A 17293-nucleotide genomic window follows, 5' to 3' on the forward strand; every position below is an offset into this window, starting at 1 on the left:
CACCCAACAACAACAGAATGCACATTTTTCTAAAGTAAATATGGACCATTCTCTATGACAGGACATATGTTCCACCATAAAATGCATATCAAAATCTACCACTGTATTTTCTTGTTTTTTAATAGAAGGGGCTTTTATTGTTTTTTCAGAGAATTCAGGCAGCCATTTATACAGAGCCATTTCTCAGCACTCTTTTCTTTCCGCTTAAGTTTGGAAATTGGAATACAACATGATGATGATGCCAAAACAAGATTGCTGGCTCACATCATCTAAGGTACAACTACACACTTAATCACTTGATACATCATTGAAGGCAAAGCAATATTTAGCATCTTTGCCTTCCTTGTGCACAGCTGAAGTGGGAGCCCAGGGAGGGGAGGACTCCATGGTTTTCCTTGGTGGGGGAGGTGTGCACCCTGCAGTCCTGTTGTGTTGTGGGAAGATCAGCCCATGTTCTCTTGGTTGCCATCACCCCTAGGACGGCTGTCCTTCCAGTCATCCCACTCCTGAGCTCTGTAGAGTGTTTGTTCATCATCCTCTTCCTCCTTTTCTTCTTGATCTGCCTATTGCTGAGCTGCTTTTCTGAATTCCTCTGGTGTTGCCTTGGCTATTCCCTGATCTGGTAATGTTCCATATTTCCCATGTTGTTCACACCAGTCACTCACCGTCATGGTTGCCAGGCTTGGATAATCAGCCCCAAATACTCTGGCTTGGGCCATGTTCCGAGTGAGAATGAAGAGTTTCACTGAGGCCTCTCCTGGCGAGATGAGTTAGAAGTTGATGCCTCTCGGCCAGCCGCGGTGGCTCACGCCTGTAATCCCAGCACTTTGGGAGGCCGAGGCCGGTGGATCACGAGGTCAAGAGATCGAGACCATCCTGGTCAACATGGTGAAACCCCGTCTCTACTAAAAATACAAAAAATTAGCTGGGCATGATGGTGCGTGCCTGTAATCCCAGCTGCTCAGGAGGCTGAGGCAGGAGACTTGCCTGAACCCAGGAGGCGGAGGTTGCGGTGAGCCGAGATTGCGCCATGGCACTCCAGCCTGGGTAACGAGCGAAACTCCATCTCACAAAAAAAAAAAAAAAAAAAAAAGAAGTTGATGCCTCTCTTAAAGAGTCTCTCTCAGGATTTTTATATCCCGGTCAATGCTCTCAATCTCTTCTGAGCTGATATCAATCCATCTCTGAAGGTGAAGAAGACAATATTCATGAACAGGCTTATCATCTGCTTGACTGCTTTCCACAGCAGATTTCATTGCAGACAACCTATGCTCCAACTCCTTCTTCTGTTTTTTTTTGTTTTTTTTTTTGAGATGGAGTTTCGCTCTTGTTACCCAGGCTGGAGTGCAATGGCGTGATCTCGGCTCACCGCAACCTCCGCTTCCTGGAATCAGGCAATTCTCCTGCCTCAGCCTCCCGAGTAGCTGGGATTACATGCACGCACCACCATGCCCAGCTAAGTTTTTGTATTTTTTTTTAGTAGAGACGGGGTTTCACCATGTTGACCAGGATGGTCTCGATCTCTTCACCTCGTGATCCACCCGCCTCGGTCCAACTCCTTCTTCTGCTTGTATCTATTTTAGCCTGTCTTTGAGAATGCCATAGCAACAAGGCTAGGACAAGCCATGGAGAAATTAGCGGTGTGATTTTCAGCTGAGTTCTTGGTTTTGGGCAGCTCAAACTTGGCAACATGATAGCAATGGCACTGAGTTAAGTAGTTCATAAAGTATTCTCGAGCCCACTGCAAATGATCTAGACACTTGCTTGGGTTGACTTGTTTCATGGTGAGAGCTTTTTGAAATGCTGCCACCAACAGGTACTTCAGGTCGGTGGAAGCAATCTCTTCCAAATCTTCATGTTGGCTGAACAAGTAGAGCTGCGATCACATTTCGGCAGCCTTCTCAAGGAGGTCCAGGCACTTGAACACCTTCTCCTGGACTATCCGGTAACCAGAGGTTTCAGTCACTACTTCTACTCCGTCCAGAAGCTTCCAGTTTCGAGCAGCTCCGGGAGCCGCAGCAACAGAACTCATCTTCAGCAGCCATCTTGGGGAGGGAGGATGTATTTTCTTTTTCTTTTTTCTTTTTTTTTTTTTGAGACGGAGTTTCGCTCTTGTTACCCAGGCTGGAGTGCAATGGCGCAATCTCGGCTCACTGCAACCTCCGCCTCCTGGGTTCAAGCAATTCTCCTGCTTCAGCCTCCTGAGTAGCTGGGATTACAGACACGCGCCACCATGCCCAGCTAATTTTTTGTATTTTTAGTAGAGACGGGGTTTCACCATGTTGACCTGGATGGTCTCGATCTCTTGACCTCATGATCCACCTGCCTCGGCCTCCCAAAGTGCTGGGATTACAGGCTTGAGCCACCGCGCCCGGCCGGATGTATTTTCTTTTTAAGAGAGACAGATCTCACTAGTTTGCCCATGCTGGACTTAACCCCTGGGCTCAAGTGATCTTCCCTCCTCGGCCTTCCAAGTATCCAAAATGTTAAAAATTTAAATGGATTGAAATCATTCAAATTATCTTCTCCAATCACAATGGAATAAAATTAAATTCAATAACAAGGAAATCTGGGGAATTTGCAAATATGTGAAAACGAAACAATACACTGAAAAAAAACTAAGGGTCAAAAGAGAAATCACTGGTGGAATTAGAAAATACTTTGAGTTGAATAAAAATGAAAACACGATATTCCAAAACTTGTGGGATTCAGATAAAACAGTGCTAACAGGGAAGTTATAGCTGTAAGCACTTGCGATTTTAAAAAAGAAAGATGTCAAAACAATTGCCATCCTTCCTCGTTATGAAACTAAAAACGGAAGAACAAATTAAACCCAAAGCAAGTTGGAAGAAGGAAATAATAAAGATTCAAGCAGAGATAAATGCAATACGAAGAGTTATGGAGAAAATAACCAAAATCAAAAGCTTGTTCTTTAACGCTTTTTTACCAATAAAATTGATAAATCTTTAGCAAGACTAGCGAGAAAGAGGTAAGATGCAGGTTTCTAAAATTAGGAATGAAAGAGGGAACATGACTATAGAGTTTACAGAAATAGAAAAGGTTATAAGGGACTATTATCAATAATTGCATGTTAACAACCTGGAAATAGGAACTCTCAATAGCCCTATAACAAATGAAGAGAATTAAATGCTCTGGGCATCAGTGTGCCCAGATAATCAGGATTCTTAATGCTAAGGAGGAGGAAGATTACAGAAGGCTACCATCAGTCTCTGCCACAACCACTGGTGACACTTAGGTTGACACTCCTAGAATAGCATGTATGTGTAATTTATCATGTAGACCATTTGGTGACCTAACCAGTTTGGTTTATTGCAAACTTAAAATGTAACATTTCAAAGGAAGAAAGTCTGAGTTATTCACCAAGTTTACTACCTTGCCAAATTGGTGATTTGTCCATAAAGAAACGGTTGTTTTTCTTACTTTGTTTTCTAACAGGGTAATGTGAAGGCACTCTCTGAGAGAGCTCATCTAATTCTGCAGCTCCAGGTAGTAACTTTGTACTAATTTCCCTAAAACTTTCTCTCTAGTCTAAAGTTTTCTCTTAAGTTCCAGAGCCTTATACCCAGAGGCTTCCTGAACATCTCCGCTTGGATGTTTTGTAGGTGCTTCCAACTCAACATGTCTAAAACTGGACTCTCCGGGTGTGACTTTTTTTGCTTTTTTTTTTTTTCTTTCAAAAGATGAGTTATCAGGCCAGGCGTGGTGGCTCATGCCTGTAATCCAAGCACTTTGGAGGCAAGGCGGGTGGATCACCTGAGGTCAGGAGTTCAAGACCAGCCTGACCAACATGGTGAAACCCCGTCTTAAAAATAAATAAATAAATAAAAATAAACAAAAGATGAGGTATCACTATGTTACCCAGGCTGGTTTTGAACTCCTGGGCTCAAGCGATCCTTTTACCCCAGCCTCCTGAGTAGCTGGGACTAGGCATGTACCACTGTGCCCAACTTGAGTGTGGCCTTTCTGATCAAAAGGTAACCTTTTTGGCTGGGCACAGCGGCTCACATCTGTAATCCCAGCACATAGTGGGGCTGAGATGGACTGATCACTTGAGACTAAGAGTTTGAGACTAGCCTGGGCAACATGATGAAACCCCATCTCTAAAAAAATAAAAATAAAGAATTAGCTGGACACAGTGGCATGCGTCTATAGTCCCAGCCACTTGGAAAGCTGAGGTGGGAGGATTGCTTGAGCCTGTGTTTGTGAAGTGGTATCTCACTGCGTTTCCGATTTGCATTTTCCTGATGATTAGTGGTCTTGGGCATCTTTTCGTGCGCTAACTGGTCATTTGTACATCTTCATTTTGTTTCGTTTTATAATTTTTAATAGAGACAGCGTAGAGACAGCGTCTCACTATGTTTCGCAGGCTGATCTTGAACTCCTGGCCAGAAGCAGTCCTCCTGCCTTGGCCTCCCAAAATGTACACACCCAGTCTGTATATCTTCTTTGGAAAAATACCTATTTAATTCCTGTGCCTTTTAAAAAATCAAGTTGTTTGTTGTCATGTTCTTCTTGACTTGTAGGAGTTATTTATACATTCTGGACATTAATCCCTTGTTAGATATATGATTTGCATATATATTCTTCCATCATGGGTTACCTTTTCACTCTGTTGATAGTGTATTTGATGCATGAAAGTTTTTACTTCTGAAGAGTTCAGTTTATCTATTTTTTCTTTGATTGCCTGTGTGCTTGGTGTTGTATCCAAGAATCATTGTCAAATCCAGTGTCCTGAAGTTTTTCCCTGTTTTTGTCTAAGAGTTTTATAGTGTTGCTCTTATGTTTAGAGCTTCTGGTAACTCTCCCCCATTCTAAAGCTATCTAGGAGATATCAGCCACCAGTCATTTCATCAGCCTGCAAAAGACACTCATTACTCCAGACATTCCAAGAGTTTTAGGAACTTTGTGTCAGAAATTGGAGCCAAAGACCAAATAGTTATTGTTTATTATATCACATGTGGCTTTCTGTAACTGGCCTCTTTCACTTAAGGTTCATCCAGGCTGGATGAGGTGGCTCACGCCTATAATCCCAGCACTTTGGGAGGCCAAGGCAGGCAGATCACCTGAAGTCAGGAGTTGAAGACCAGCCTGGCCAACATGGTGAAACCCCATCTACTAAAAATACAAAATTAGCTGGGCATGGTGGCACATGCCTGTACTCCCAGCAACTTGGGAGGCTGAGGCAGGAGAATCACTTGAACCCAGGAGGCAGAGGTTGCAGTGAGCCGAGATCATGCCATTGCATTCCAGCCTGGGCAACAAGAGCAAAACTCTGTCTCAAAAAAAAAAAAAAAAAAGATTCATCCATGTTATAGCATGTAACTCCACTTCATTCCTTTTTAGAGCCAAATTGTTAAAACATGCTCAGAATGAAGAGAACCCCCAAACAGGCTTTGTGTGAGCAAATGGCTGTTTATTTACCTGGGTGTAGGTGGGCTGAGTCTGAAAAGAGTCAGCAGAGGGCTGTGGGATAGGAGTTGGTTTTATAGGTTTGGGGTAGGCAGTAGAAAGTTACAGAAGTTACAGTTCAGGGTGGTTTTTGCAAGGTGGGAGGGGGTTGTAGGGTCTGAAGTCAGGATACAAAATCCAGTTGCCTTATCAGTTGAGGCAGGAATAAGGAACAATAGAAGAATGTCTCAAAGGTAATTAGGCACTGCAGGGGTTGGTCATTCTTCTCCTTTTGAGGTTTTCCAGTTACTTCAGACTTTCTAGTTCCAGGAATTCATCTAGAGATGTAAGTGCAGGTCACAGAGGTTACCATGCAATCAGTGGCATAGTCAGTCAGCCTAAAAGACCTTACACAAATAATATTCCATTGTACAGATATACCATATTTTATTTATTCATCCATCGGTTGATGCATATTTGGGTTGTTTCTACTTTTTGGTTATTATCAATAATGTTGCTATGAACATTTGTGTATGTGTATGAATATATGTTTTCAACTTTTTTAGGAATATGTACCCAGAATTAAAATTGCTGAGTCAAGTGGTCACTCAATATTTAACCTTTTGAAGAACTGACAGACTATTTCTCAAAATGGCTGCACTGTCTCCACTAATAGGGTCTGATTTCTGTATATCATCACTAACTCTTGTCATTATCTGTCTTTCTTTCTTTTTTTGCAATGAAGTCTTGCTCTGTAACCCAGGCTGGAGTGCAGTGGTGCGATCTCAGCTCACTGTAACCTCGGCCTCTCGGGTTTAAGCCATTCTCATGCCCCAGCCTCTCAAGTAGTTGGTATTACAGGCACGGTCACCACACCCAGCTAATTTTTGTATTTTTAGGAGAGATAGGTTTTTGCCATGTTGGCGAGGCTGGTCTTGAACTCCTGACTTCAGGTGATTCACCCATCTCTGCCTCCCAATCTGTCTTTTTAATAATGTCATCCTATTGGATGTGAAGTGGTGGCTCCTTGTGGTTTTCTTTCTCTGGTGGCTAATGATGTTGAGTATCTTTTTGTGTATTTATGGGTCATTTATATCTTCTTTTCTCCAATTTTTTTTTTAAATACAGAATCTGGCTCTGTCAGCCAGGCTGGGGATGCAGTGGTGCAATCTCAGCTCACTGCAACCTCTACCTCCTGGGCATAAGTAATTCTCCTGCCTTAGCCTCCTGAGTAGCTGGGACTGCAGGTATGTACCACCACACCTGGCTAAATTTTGTATTTTCAGTAGAAAGGGGTTTCACCATCTTGACCAGGCTGGTCTCAAACTCCTGACCTCAAATGATCCATCCACCTCAGCCTTCCAAAGTACTGGGATTACAGGCATGAGCCACTGTGCCTGGCCTCTCCAGTTATTTTTTAATGTCTTCTTAATCATACCTACCTATTCTATGCTATTTAACTGGCTATTTTTTCAACAGAGCCACAAGTTTCTTTTTTTAATCTTTTATATGTGTTTCAATATCTAATAGGATTACTCCTTGAACTCTACTTTGCCCAAATTTCCTTTACTTTTTCTGAATTGTCTTAGGTATTCTCTCTTATTAATTTCTTGGGAAGAACTTTAGAAATCATAACATTGCTGAGCGAAGTGGCTCATGCCTGTAATCCCCCAGCACTTTGGGACACCAAGGCAGGCAGATCATCTGAGGTTGGGAGTGCGAGACCAGCCTGACCAATACGGTAAAACTGCATCTGTTCTAAAAATACAAAAAAAATAGCTGGGTGTGGAGGCACACGCCTGTAATTCCAGCTACTCGGGAGGCTGAGGCAAGAGAATCACTTGAACTCAGGAGGTAGAGGTTGCAATGAGCCAAGATCACACCACCAGCCTGGGCAACAGAACAAGATCTGTCTCAAACAAAACAAAACAAATTAGCCGAGCCTGGTGGCACGTCCCTTTAGTAACAACTACTAGGGAGGCTGAGGTGAGAGGACTGTTTGAGCCCAGGAAATCAAGGCTGTAGTGAGCCATGATTTTGTCATTGCACTCTAGTCTGAGTGACAGAGCAAGACCCTGTCTTTAAGAAAAACAAAAAACAAAAACAATGATTGGGGCTCTCCCAGGAAACAATGCACCAAGATGCTACACTTTCCAGAAAGCATAAAAATAATTCTATTTATTTGTTGCTTGGCAACAATACTCTCTGTTTTTATTCACAGAGAAATTTCAGAAATCTTTGCTGATCCGTGTAACTTTGGCAAGGAAGGGGAAAAGTGAAAATAGTTCTCTCAACATTCAAAAGTTGATATGGCAGTTTAACCTTCTTCATTTTTACAGCCCCAGGTGCTATTCATGACCCTAAAGAGCAAAAAGTTTATCAAATATAAAGGCAGAATGAATATGATGACAGAGGAGCTTACATCAAGGGACACTAGGTGAAGGTGTTGCCGTTCTAAAGAGCGTTATCAGGCTCAACAGTAGGGCTCAGGCTAAATTTTCTTTGATTGTCCATCCCGATTAGTCCCTGCGGTAGACAGTATTTTTGTTTCACAATTCCTTCTTCCTTCCCCAAGCTTACTGTGGTTTACTATATATAAAATATGCTTCTTCACCTAATCGATGTTGGGCGTGGGTGGACGTATCATATCCTATATCTGACCAGAGACTTTATATAGAGTTCGTGAAATTTGCATGGCCTCCTGCATTTCTGCCTTTTGCTTTAAGGTGAGAATGCCCCAAGTAGCCATTGCCCACTCAGCCTGGGTCCTAGAATGAGAAACACATAGAAAAGACCCAAACCTAAGACAAGTGAGCCTGGCCAACCCCCAGGCAGTGCACAGACCAGTTCTTATGAATCACTGACATTTGGAAGTTGTGTGTTACCCAACATTATTGCAGCAAATCCTGACTAATACAATCATTGAGAAACTAATTGTTCTCATCAATGTCTATTGTGAACAATCAAACGCAGACTAGAATGTGCACAATGGGTTCCAAGCAGCTGTTCCAATTTCCCAGTCATCAGTTAGATGGAGCAAAGTCTATGTAAGAGACCAACTGGCTTGTCTTGAGGATGCTGAAGATGTTCTTAAAAGGGAAATGTGTGGGAATTTTTAAAAGTCTCTGTTTATATACTAGAGACAAATATTCCCAAAATATTATTGGTGGGAAAATCAAATTACAAAATAACTTGGATGGACACTCTTAGAAAAACATGCAATGGAGCAGCTTCAGAATTTCTATAAGGTGGGCTGGATGTGTGCATAACAATCTGATTGGCAGGGAGTTGGGGCAAACAAGAAGACTTGACCTTGTAATTGCATAGCACCTTAATATAATTGAAAAATCTCCCGGTTGGCTACATCAAGTAATTGGTTGGAGGAAAGCTGATGAAGATTATGTGGGAACTCTAAAACCCCACACTCATACATATTCCCTGGCTGGGACAGTGCCAGATTAAGCATGGCTATAAATATGTCAGGAGGGGACATAGAAATGTACATATCAAAATGTTAATGGAAATTAGAAGTGAAAAGTGAAATCTGGGGGAATCTTTACCCTCTTCTTTGGACTTACCTGTAATGTTGGAATCTTTTGCACTGAACATGCATCATTTCCCCCAAAATAATGAAGCTATTTTCTACAGAGAAAAGGAATTCTACTGACCTCCACTGTTTCCTTCATCTCAATTTAATCACCTAAATGGTGCCTAAAAATCCCTAAATTTGAGTTTTCCCTATTATGTCTTTTTTTTTTTTTTTTTTTGAGATGGAGTCTCAATCTGTTGCCCAGGCTTGAGTGCTGTGGCGAGATCTCGGCTCACTGCAACTCCTGCCTCCCAGGTTCACGCGATTCTTCTGCCTCAGCCTCCCTACTAGCTGTGACTACAGGTACCTGCCACCACACCCGGCTAATTTTTTTGTATTTTTAGTAGAGACAGGGTTTCACCATATTGGCCAGACTGGTCTTGAACTCCTAACCTCAGGTGATCCAGCCGCCTCAGCCTCCCAAAGTGCTGAGATTACAGGCCTGAGCCACCGCGCCCAGCCAAGTTAGGCTTTCGTAAGACAAATTGACATTTATAAAGGAAATCTCCATTTTTAAGGGTGTCTTTCTTTCTGCACCAGAAAGAAAAGGATAACTAAATCAGTAGAGACTCTCATCAATGGAGAAATAATTGACTTAAAATATCATAACAGGCAGGGTGAGGTGGCTCATGCCTGTAATCCCAGCACTTTGGGAGGCCGAGGTGGGCTAATGGCTTGAGCCTAGGAGTTCAAGACGTGCCTGGGCAACATGGCAAAACCCCATTTCACAAAAAATACAAAAATCAGCCAGGCATAGTGGTGCACGCCTATAGTCCCAGATACTTGAAAGGCTGAGGTGGGAGGATCACCTGAGCCCAGGAGGTCAAGGCTACAGTGAGCTGATAGAGCCATTGCACTCCATCGTGGGCAATAGAGTGAGACCCTGTCTTAAAAAGAAAAGAAAAGTCATAACAAACCTTGCCCTTATTAAGATGCTTTTCTTGGTCATCTCTTCCTAACCAGGCTTTCCCCATATTCTTCTTCCTTTGTCTCAGGAAACATGGTATTTAAGCCTGAACTCTAAGACAGCTTTTTGAGATCTACTCTAGAGATTTACTCCTTTCTCTGGGTATTGCTGATATGTACAGGAGATATGCTGCTATTAAACTTCTGTTTGCACCAGGCGCAGTGGCTCACACCTGTAATCTCAGCACTTGGGGAGGCTGAGGTGAGCAGATCACTTGAGGTCAGGAGTTCGAGACCAGCCTGGCCAACATGGTGAAACCCCATCTCTACTAAAAATACCAAAATTAGCCAGGCCTGATGGTGGATGCCTGTAATCCCAGCTACTTGGGAGGCTGAGGCAGGATCTTGAACCCAGGAGGCAGAGGTTGCAGTGAGCCGAGGTCGAGCCATTACACTCCAGCCTGGGTGGCAGAGCAAGACTCTGTCTCAAAAAGAAAAAAGAAAACTTGTTTGCTTTTCTTTTGTTAGTAAAGAGTAATTAATATGACTCTTTTTACAAATGAGGATACTAAAGTATCATGGTAATACAAATAATGAAAGCTCACACCACTTGTTCCTGACGGTGAGATTTAAATGCAGGCTTGGATGCTCTGGCCACTCCCTTCACCATTCTTCTAGAGCTAGTGTTCTTGCCTCTGCTCCTGTCCCTTCCAGGACCCAGCTCTCTAAGGCAGCTCAGGAGGGTGGTCATGTCCGCAGGCCTTTTTAATTGGTAACATCTGGACCTACAAATTCCTTCATGGCCAGAAAGGGATGAGGCCACATTGATAGAATTAATGGGCAGTGGTAAGATTTTAAGCTTGTGCACTCAGCCTTGCAATGTCTTAATCTTCCTTCTAAAAACATTGTCACTACAATAGCCCCAGCCCAGTTAAAACTGCTCAATGTAGGCCGGGCCCAGTGGCTCATGCCTATAATCCCAGCAATTGGGGAGGCTGAGGTGGGCAGATCGCTTGAGCTCAGGAGGTCAAGACCAGCCTGGGCATCATAGTGAGACACCGTCTCTACTAAAAATACAAAAAAAAAAATAGTCAGGCAGGGTGGTGCACACCTGTTGTTCTAACTCTCAGGAGGCAGAGGTGGGAGGAGCACTTGAGCACAGGGGCAGAGGTTACAGTGAGCTGAAATCACACCACTGCACTCCAGCCTGCAGGACAGAGTGAGATCCTGTCTCCAAAAAAAAAAAAAAAAAGACTGCTCGATTAACAAACATTACAGAGTACTTCCTAGGTGCCTATTCCACAGCAGTTGCTTCATGTATCTCATTTAATCTGCTAAACAATGAGTTGAGTACTACTATTACCCCCCCACCATGTTTCAGATGAGGAAACTGAGGCTTACAATGCTTAAGTTAAGGTCACACATAGCCAGGAAGCAGTGCTGCTAAAATACCGATCAAAGGAGCCCAATCTAAAAATATATATATATATGAAAAAGAAAAAATGCAACATCTGGGGCTTCAAATTTAAAAAAAAAAGAAAAAAGAAAAGAAAAACTCAAAGGAGCCCAATCACTTCCTTCTGTAGCGTTTTATTTCCAGAATGTCCCCTGAACCACCAGCTTTTCTATAAATCACACACCATCACCCCGACTACAACAAAAAGAAATCAAATAATAAGCTTAATAAAGGCATTGAAAACATTATTTTACATTTCCAAACCTGCATTTGTTCTAGTCTGTTTGAGTGGGAAGGAGGAAATTCTGTGAACCTCCTCATTAGCCAATCCTCCCCCACCAGACTGATTCAGTGCCATAAACAATGGATGTAATTATACTGAACAATGGTGTGTTCATTTCTATGTCTAGACATAGAGTTTACATTTGAAAACAAAAGAGAACAGAAAAGAGAAGGCACCCTACTGGTTTGATTGTTTGTTTGTTTGTTTTTGAGACAGAGTTTCGCTCTTGTTAACCCAGGCTGGAGTGCAATGGCGCAATCTTGGCTCACCGCAACCTCCGCCTCCTGGGTTCAGGCAATTCTCCTGCCCCAGCCTCCTGAGTAGCTGGGATTACAGGCACGCGCCACCGTGCCCAGCTAATTTTTTGTATTTTTAGTAGAGACGGGGTTTCACCATGTTGACGGGGATGGTCCCGATCTATTGACCTCGTGATCCACCTGCCTCGGCCTCCCAAAGTGCTGGGATTACAGGCTTGAGCCTGATTGTTCTGAGGCAGAGTCTTGCTCTGTCTCCCAGGCTGGGGTGCAGTGGCAGAATCTTGGCTCACTGCAACCTCTGCCTCCCGGGTTCAAGCAATTCTCCCGCCTCAGACTCCTGAGTAGCTGGGATCACAGGTGCCTGCCACCAAGTCAGGTTAATTTTTGTACTTTTAGTAGAGACAGGGTTTTGCCATGTTGACCAGGCTGGTCTTGAACTCCCAACCTCAGGTGATCTGCCTGTGTTAGCCTCCCAAAGTGCTGAGATTACAGGCATGAACCACTGCACCTGGTCCCTACTGTTTTTTAATTATTTGTAGCAAACTTTTTCTTAGTCTGAATGCTTCCTTTTTGATTAGGATATTCAGAGTATCAGGAATTTTCTTGAAAAAAATTCTTTTGTAAAATTAGCAGCGTTGGCCGGGCGCGGTGGCTCAAGCCTGTAATCCCAGCACTTTGGGAGGCCGAGGCCGGTGGATCACGAGGTCAGCAGATCGGGACCATCCTGGTCAACATGGTGAAACCCCGTCTCTACTAAAAATACAAAAAATTAGCTGGGCGTGGTGGCACGTGCCTGTAATCCCAGCTACTCGGGAGGCTGAGGCAGGAGAATTGCCTGAACCCAGGAGGCGGAGGTTGCGGTGAGCCGAGATTGCGCCATTGCACTCCAGCCTGGATAACAAGAGCGAAACTCCGTCTCAAAAAAAAAAAAAAAAAAAAAAATTAGCAGAGTTAATTGGAGCAAAACACAAATACATTTAAAAAGTCTCTAGTCTGAGTAGAAACAAGTCATTTTAAACCATAGAGGATTTAGAAGATCAGGAATGAGTGAAAGTTTGATGAAGAATAAGTTATTTTCACAGCATCAAAGTATCTTCCCACAAATTACATTTAATTATAAAAAGAAAAATAGTAGCTTGACGGTGGCGAGACCTGGACAAACTTCACCAAATGATCCAAGTTAATATCATCAATATTGGGACAAACTGACATCAGGAAAACCGACATCATGGTCTCTAGAAATGATACACTGAGAACGGCACATCATTTCTGCTCAAAAATGCATAACCCGAATCTAATCATGAAGAAATTTCAGGTAAGTTCAAATCGAGGAATATTGTACAAAATAACCAGCCTGTGTTCTTTGGCGATGTCCGTGTCATAAACCACAAACAAAAACTGAAGAATTGTTTTCAGATTAAATAAGAAGAAAGCACAATTTAAGGGGTTTCGGTATATTTACAGAATTGTGCAGTCATCACCACTAGCGAATTCCAGCACATTTTCATCACCCCCCAAAAACGCCCATTCCTATTAGCAGTCCTCCCCAGAGCCCCTGGCCATCACTGATCTTTCTCTCTGTGGATTTGCCTATTTTGGGTGTTTCTTATAAACAGAATCACAATATGAGGCTTTTGCAGACTGGCTTCTTTCACTTATCATGTTTTAAAGGCTAATGCATTTGCCGTGTGTATCAGTACTTCATTCCTTTTTATGGCTGAATACCATTACAGTGTATGGATCTACCGCATTTTGTGTATCTGTCATTAGTTGATGAACATTAGAGTTGTTTTCACCTTTGGCTAGTATGAATAATGTTGCTATGAATATTTATGTATAAGTATTTGGGGGACTTTTTTGTTCGTTTGTTTGAGACAGTCTCACTCTGTCGCTCAGGCTGGAGTGCAGTGGTGCGTGCGATCTTGGCTCACTGCAGCCTCCACCTTCCAGGTTCAAGTGATTCTCAGGCCTCAGCCTCCAAAGTAGCTGGGATTACAGGCATGCACCACCATGCCTGGCTAATTTTTTGCGTTTTCAGTAGAGATGGTTTCACCGTGTTGGCCAGGCTAGTCTCAAACTCCTGGCCTCAAGTGATCCGCCTGCTTCAACATCCCAAAGCGCTTGGATTAGAGGTGTGAGCCACCACGCCCAGCCTCGAACATATGTTTAAGTTTTTTATGAACTTCCAAGCTGCTGGCAAAAGTGGTTGTACTGTTTCACATTTTGACCGGGAAATATGTGAGGGTTGCAATTTCTCCACATCTTTGACAACACTCGTTATTGTCCATCTTTTTTGTTATAGCCATTCTAGTGAGTATGAAGCAGTATCTCATTGTGATTTTGATCTGCATTTCTCTAACAACTAATAGTGTTAAATATCTTTTCATGTGCTTTTGGCCTAACTGCAACCTCCACCTCCCAGGTTCAAGCCATTCTCCTGCCTCAGCCTCCTGAAGTAGCTGGGATTACAGGCACCCACCATGACGTCCCACTATTTTTTTGTATTTTTAGTTGAGTTGGGGTTTCACCATGTTGGCCAAGCTGGTCTTGAACTCCTGAGCTCAGATGATCCACCCATCTCAGCCTCCCAAAGGGCTGGGATTACAGGCATGAGCCATCATGCCCAGCTGTCTTTTCTTTTTCTCCTTTCCCTTTCCCTTCTTTTCTTTTCTTTTCTTTCATCTCTCTATCACCCAGGTTGGAATGCTGTAGTGCAGTCTTGGCTCACTGCAACCTCCACTTCCCAGGTTCAAGCAATTCTCCTGCCTCAGCCTCCCAAGTAGCTGGGACTACAGGCACCTGCCACCAAGCCTGGCTAATTTTTGTATTTTTAGTAGAGATGGGGTTTTGCCATGATGGCCAGACTGTTCTTGAACTCCTGACCTCAAGTGATCCACCTGCCTCAGCCTCCCGAAGGGCTGGGATTACAACACAAGCCACCATACCTGGCCTCAGGTATGTCTTTCTAGCAGTGTGAGAATGGACTGATACACCTGCCAGCCCATGAGGTGAGGCATGTGCAGCAATCCATCATCAGATGGTGGCGGTATATATGATACTGAAATGAAGCATGGCTAGAAGGCATAAGTCAGTCATGTAGGCACAGGGCTCCGACTTGTTCAGCACCTACTCCTTTGACACCTACTCCGCTGCATCAATCCACATTCATGGTCTCATGTAGACTCTCTATGACCAGCTTTGCCAAAAAACTCACACCTGAGCTTACAGATATGTCTGTATATGCTTGGGGTGCTCATTTCTCTTGGTTTGATCACTGTTTCTAGACCTTTCCAGTGGGGAGATCTAGGAAATGCAAAGAGAATAAAAAAACCAACGACCTCATAGAAAAATGGACTAGAGATTGTAAAAGACACTTCACGAGAAAAAAGAAAATGCGATGTCCTTTAACCATATGAAAAGATGCTCAACCTTGTTCATAAGAGAAATTAAACTGATTCTGACAATTTCTCATCTCCCACACTGACAAAATCTAAAAGTTTAACAACGTGCTCTCTTGGCAAGTTTGTGCAGAAACAGACCCTCAAACGTTCCTGGGGAAATGCAAACTGGTAAAGCCCGTGTGGAGGAATCTGTCTGTTTCTAGCACAGTTACATATGAACTCATTTTTTAACCCAGGAATCTTATCTCTAGGACTCTATCTTAGAATGCCCTGACAAAAATATGAAAAGGTGTAGACACATAGCTACTCATTGCAGCACAAAAGATTGTGGAAACCATGCAGTGTCTACAACATAAAAACAGAATAGAGTGCCATGCAGCTATAAAAAGGAATAAGGGAGATTTTTATGAGGGCCATGAAATGATGCCTAAGATAAATTGTTTTTTGTTTTTGTTTTTATTTTGAGATGGAGTTTTGCCCTTTCACCCAGGCTGGAGTGAAGTGGCCCGATCTCAGCTCACTGCAACCTCTGCCCCCTGAGTTCAAGCGATCCTTCTGCCTCAGCCTCCCCAGCAGCTGGGATTATAGGCGCCCGTCGCCAGGCCTGGCTAATTTTTGTATTTTTAGTAGATAGGGTTTTGCTACATTGACCAGGGTGGTCTCAAACTCCTGACCTCAGGTGATCCACCGGCCTCGGCCTCCCAAAGTGCTAGGATTACAGGCATGAACCACTGTGCCTGTCAGATATACACAAAAAAGACCCATGGGGAAAAAAAGTGTATAGAATGCACAACACTAAATCTATGCAGATAGAAGAGCTCAAACATGCACATGTGTATATATATGTATGTAACAATATATGGTCAAATCTAGAAAAACTCTAGGCTCTCTGCTTTGAGTCCTAGAACTAATGAGAAAGAGCAGCTCTCTACTGAAGATGCCTTGCTGCTAGCATGGTAACTTGAAGTTGTGGGTGTTCATGTCGCCACTATGAGAGAAGAGATTACCTAAGAAGAAAGCCCAAAAAGGCACAGGGAAACAATAAAGAGGAATTCTCAACATCATTTGAGCAACTGAGTCTGGTCAGCTCCACCCCTGCACCTTTTAACCAAGTGAGTCAATAAATTCCAATTTGCATTGCAACCCTAAGAATCCTGAATGACAGTGTGTCTGATAGAATACAGTGTGTCTGCTGTGTAAATACAGGATATCAGACAAGTTTGGGACACCTCTTCCAATCCTCTTCCAGAGGTGAGCGGGAGCTGGCTTCCACCAGCTTACGGGAGTTCATTGTGCACATCTCTTACCCCTTCTATCCAGTGACATCACATTGGCTGTTTGAAATCAACCACAGTGAAGGAGATTGGCAGATGCTGCAGATCAGGGCTTCCTCCCCATCCTTGGAAGCTTGTTGGGAAGCACTTGCTCACACACTCACACACTACTGTCTTGGATTCTTTTTGCTTAAGCCACTGCTGGAGTGACCACTCACAGGTTTCAGCCAATATCTCACCAAGCTTTTCATCTCCTGCCCCGACCCTCTGTAAACTAATTCAGCACCTGCATGGAGCAACTTCTGATTTACAGGGGCAGGAACTGATCAATAAATGTTTCCCTTTCATCCTAAGTTGGACAGTTTTTCTGTTTTTTTTTTTTTGTTTGTTTGGTTGGTTGGTTGGTTTTTGTGTTTGCTTTTTTGAGACGAGATTTCACTCTGTTGCCCAGGCTGGAGTACAGTGAGGCACCATCACAGCTCCCTGCTTCACTGCAGCTTCAACTCCCTGGGCTCAAGCGATCCTCTCACCTCAGCCCTCCAAGTGCTAGAGCTACAGGAATGTACCACCATGCCAGGCTAATTTTTAAATTTTTTGTAGAAATGGGGTCTAGCTATATTGCCCTGGCTGACCTTCAACTCCTGGCCTCAAGCAATCCTCCCGCCTCACCTCAGCTGGAAAATCACACTGCAAAAAGACACTGAATCTCTGCAGTGTG

The 17293-nt window shown here is 43.3% G+C and overlaps 1 pseudogene; it reads right to left on the minus strand.

Moving 5' to 3' along the window:
• Positions 1-344: 344 nt before the first annotated feature.
• On the minus strand, positions 345-2045 carry LOC100411851 (immunoglobulin-binding protein 1-like; annotated as a pseudogene).
• Positions 2046-17293: the final 15248 nt, after the last annotated feature.

This window comes from Callithrix jacchus, chromosome 17 (genome assembly GCF_049354715.1).
Source record: "Callithrix jacchus isolate 240 chromosome 17, calJac240_pri, whole genome shotgun sequence".
Lineage (NCBI taxonomy): Eukaryota > Metazoa > Chordata > Mammalia > Primates > Cebidae > Callithrix > Callithrix jacchus.